The sequence below is a fragment of the Bactrocera tryoni genome, chromosome 3 (assembly GCF_016617805.1).
Source record: "Bactrocera tryoni isolate S06 chromosome 3, CSIRO_BtryS06_freeze2, whole genome shotgun sequence".
NCBI lineage: Eukaryota > Metazoa > Arthropoda > Insecta > Diptera > Tephritidae > Bactrocera > Bactrocera tryoni.
The window spans coordinates 33,638,309-33,643,190 of NC_052501.1; positions in this window are offsets into that span (position 1 = coordinate 33,638,309).

The window sequence follows — 4,882 nt, forward strand, 5'->3', positions numbered from 1 at the left end:
ATCCGTTGTTGACATCGTCCAAGACTCTGCACCATATAGCAGGACGGGAATTATGAGTGACTTATAGAGTTTGGTTTTTGTTTGTCGAGAGAGGACTTTGCTTCTCAATTGCCTACTCAGTCCGAAGTAGCACCTGTTGGCAAGATTTATCCTGCGTTGGATTTCTAGGCTGACATTGTTGGTGGTGTTTTCGCTGGTTCCAAGATAGACGAAGTTATCTACAACTTCAAAGTTATGAAGATGGCAGGAGATATTTCGTCTTGCCCTCGTTCACTGCCAAACCCATCTGTTTCGCTTTCTTATCCAGTTTGTAGATAGCAGAACTAACGGCGCGGGTGTCGAGGGCAATGATATCAATATCATCGGCATACGGCAACAGTTGTACACTCTTATAGAAGATGGTACCTTCTCTATTTAGTTCTGCAGCTCGAACTATTTTCTCCAGAAGCAGGTTGAAAAAGTTTTTCTTAGATTTCATAAACTTATATTCTTCAATATCCGTTAATATGAGAGATATCTAGGACATTGAAGCGCATCATGTATATGTACATATATCGATCAGTCCACAAGATATCTAAAGAAAATATTATGCACATTACTGTTCGACTTTTAGTATACATATACTTAACTGAAAAAATAATTAATATATCAGATTGCCAAAAATTTCGAAACAAATCGAAATTTTTCAAAGGAGAGAATGAATGTCTTAAGATTTTTTAGGGTGTAAAATTTTTGGCTATGCCAGAAAGTGGTTCTTCCCTACAATTTACCTTTTGTAAATATTTGTTCATATGGTGTTGCAGCATTCCATTTTATCACTCAGATGCTAGTATGTCCGTATACCTTATGACATTACTTGACTAACTTACCATACCAATGTCAATCCAATAACCCTTAGTTCAACACTAAGGCTGCTATCTCACTGGCCTCGGCGGAGATACGGAGATACCGCCAATTAAAAGAAAATTGTGTTAGCGAGATGAAATAATAATTGAAAACTACCGTTATATCTAAGAGAGATACTAGAAAAAGCAAAACGTTAGTTCGGTTTTTTTTTAACACTCGTCGACGTCATATAGGCAAGTTGTTTTCGTTAACTGTAAAAATTTGCATGCTCTTCAGAATAATAAAAAATGTGCACTTGCTCATATTTTAGAAATGATTAAATAAAAGTAAAGATTTTTAGATATTCATTTTCTGCGTTTGTCAAAAGTTTTAGATTCACATAGATACGTTTTGAAAACATCGGTGTTCCAAAAGTAATTTAATGACAAATGTACAAAGAGATAACATCGCTGTGTTGTAGTCTGTCTTTCTAATAGAATTAGGCGACGTTATGGACCGATAAGGGAAAAAATTTAATCCTCATTTATAATTTGATATACATAATTTGATCGTTATGTCGGAGTAAAAGTTATACTCGCTAGATGGGAACTAAGGTATGGATCGTTTACATAAATTATTGCTGATGTTAAGATTAGCATTTCTACAAATTTATTTACAAAACATTTCTGACGTTTACATTCTAATTCTCCAGAAAATTTAAAGTTCAATTTGAAAGAGATAACAGTGCTGTGTATAATATGTATTTGTATACTAATGTACTTTGTAATGAAAATGTTGCAGCACAAATAAAATAACAAATTATCGAACTTCCAATTTTAATTAGCAGTTATTTGGCGCATTCAATACAATTATTATCGTGCCAAGTATTTATGTATGTATGAAAAAGGTCCGACAGAATTCAGTCGAAAGTCAAAGTCAAAACCAACTGTCTAACCTAGTTTTCGTGCAAGTCAAGCCGAAGTATGGCGATCATTTCAAGCATTTCATTAAGCGCCTGCGGTAAATAGAAAAATAGGCTACTAAAAACGTATCGAGTGCTTTTAACGGTTTTTAAACTTCACTTCATTATGCAAATTGTTAGTGCGAATGTCATCGCAGGAGCCGAAGCACGCAACATTTAGGTATAAGTATATACAAGTATGTATTGTTTGCACTCATTTCTATATAGGATTGGGCCACTGTTAGAACAGGTGATAGCTGCGTTATATCAGATTCGACTTTTCCACTTGTAGTCACATCTTTTTTTTATTTTTTGATAAATTGTTGTACTTGATAATAATCAGTATTGTTCTTATAACGTTTAAATCAAGTTGTCATTTGCATTATATGTGACCTGGTCTACGAAAAAGGGGCTAACGTGCGAAAACTAGTTTTCTGTGAAAAGCTGTTAAAAATAATCGCCAGTTTCTCGTTATCTCATTAATTGTTCTCCTTTTTTTTGACACCTAAGCCCCCTTTTCGTAGACCAAGTCACATATTTTCTACGTATATCGAAACTTAACTAAGTGAAAGTGAAAACATACATACATACATACATCTCTTAGAAACCAGTTCGAGAAAATATATAACATAAAAACTAATATTTTTTATTTTATTTTTTATATTATATTACGATTAGCGTGTTCAAAATTTATCGACTATGCTTTACTATTTACATAAGAAGAATTCATTATTATTGTGTTCCTTGGGGGGGAGGGTATATGAATATTTCTACATTAGAACGTCCAGCGGTCGTGTGAAATTTACATTTTCATCAAAACGCGTTGCACGTGATGTACCGTTGTGTGTGCGCGCAAAATGTGCTGTATGGATGGCAAGGTGGTGAATCGCCGTTGTTTAGTAATGAGAGATTGGTGCTGCAACTTACCGCTGGACAATGTCTCAGTACACAGTAATATACATATATGTATGTATGTGCATACATACCTACTTATACGGGCGATCGGAGCGTATCGAAAGCGGCACGCTGTAATTGGTGATGCATTTCTTAACTACCGATGTTGACAGTTCTGTGCAATTTAGCGGGAATACATACATACATACATATGTACCTTCGATTCAACACCGTTCTAAGCCTACATAAGTATTCATATTCCCGTTGTTAACCGCTTTTTTGTTGCCAATGCGCTTTATGCTTCATCTCATAATATCAAACGCTTAACCCAGGGCCGAGCATTAAAATGCAATATCACACATTAATGTAATAATTAATCAGTTATAATTAGCATTTTTTGCTACCATAAAATATTATTACACAAAATTGCAGATCGCTTTAATTTCAAAATATTATTTATTTATTTCGTACTTGGGGTGTAGAAATGTTTTGTATGCGCGAGGAATGTCTACTAATGAACATTTGATGATTGGATAATATATAAGGTGTATTCCAAAGTAAACAGAACTTTTTGAATCTAGCGCCACCTGGTGGCGCCGTCTATATGTCGACTGGTGCGTTAGAATCTGTTATCTTCATCGATTGTCCAGTGAGAATTTATGACATTTCATTGATTGGAAGTGAAGTTATTGCGTTTTAAGTGTCGGTATGTTTGTGTTATCGGTGCGAAAATGAGCTTAGGACAAAGAGCCATCATTAAATTTTGTTTTAAAATTGGTAAAACTTTTACCGAAACGTTTCAAATAATGAAAAAAGTTTGAATGAAATAAATTGATTTTGACGAAAAAACCATTTGTTCTGTTTTTTTAATGTCCTGTTTACTTTGGAACGCACCTTGTATGTTTGATTAACGTTAACGGCTCCAAAACTTACGTATAATTTACCAAGAATTACCATATAATTAGAATTAAGACAACTTTTTTTCCATTTTTTTTTCTGAACCATCAACATCTTAAGAATATTATGTTAAAGTTTTAGGTCATTCGGAGAAAAACTAGCGAAGTTACAGCAGGTTGAATAACGGTATCTCTAACTACCTGCGCTGAGTGTACAAAACTTTGAATCGATTTTCCCAAATATGTCATTTTTAAAGTCGGTGGCCAGCCTACATAAAAAACTACTGCATCGATCGTTTTGAAATTTTGTACAAATATTCTACATATATAAAGCTCTGAATGAATTGAGAATGAAGTCAAGTTCTTCCAAAAATTTTAATTTCTAAGAATTTTACAATAACAAATAGGACGATTTTTTCGTCCAAAATCGTCATTTTGGCTTGAAAATGGTACCAAAAATTGAAAAAATTGAAAAAATTAAAAAAAACTCGACGTCAATTGAAAGATAAACTAATAAACTAAAGAAAGCATTTTAATTTTTTGGTTTCAGATGATCAGTGATGCTGTAGGCTGGTCACCGCACAAAAACTTTTTTTCGAGGTGTCTGCAGAGATCGACGATAAATCCATTATTCCTCGCTATTTTTCGATAAAACTTTTTTTGAGTATCCTTCAAATGTTGTACTTTCATATAATAATAAGTAAAATACTATACAGCAATAATTTTTTCTAAAAAAATTCATGAAAAAAGGTCTTTTTTCGACAAAACAAACCGAATTGGTTCAATAAATTTTTTTATATCGACTCAGTCCTTTTACTTTCCGGACAAACTCTGTAGTGTAAAATACATTTTTTTGAAAGTCCTTCTAATTGAAGAACCTTATATAGAAGGGAAAGGGTCTCTTATATGTAAATTAAGTCTTTCTAACAAATACAAGTACCATATATTTTATTTAAAGAAAACGTCTAAGGATCAAAGTGTCATAATGATTGAGTAAATAATAGATGGTAATTGCAGATATTTTATTGCATATGATATTTAAAAGGACGATTGATTTGATACAAATATTTACTTAAAGTATCATACATACATACGTTTATTATTTTCCAAAAAAGTTTAGCAAACTTGTTAATAACAGAGCGAGTTTTCTCACGGGGTATTTTCGTATGGTTATGTATGTGATATGTGATGAATATGTGTGGCTGTTGCATCTGTATGCCAACGTGTTTGCGATCTACAGAGCGGACCTGATAGTGTTGGTAGCTAGGCCTGGTAAACTTGTGTGCGGCTAGGACGGCGGCTTCGG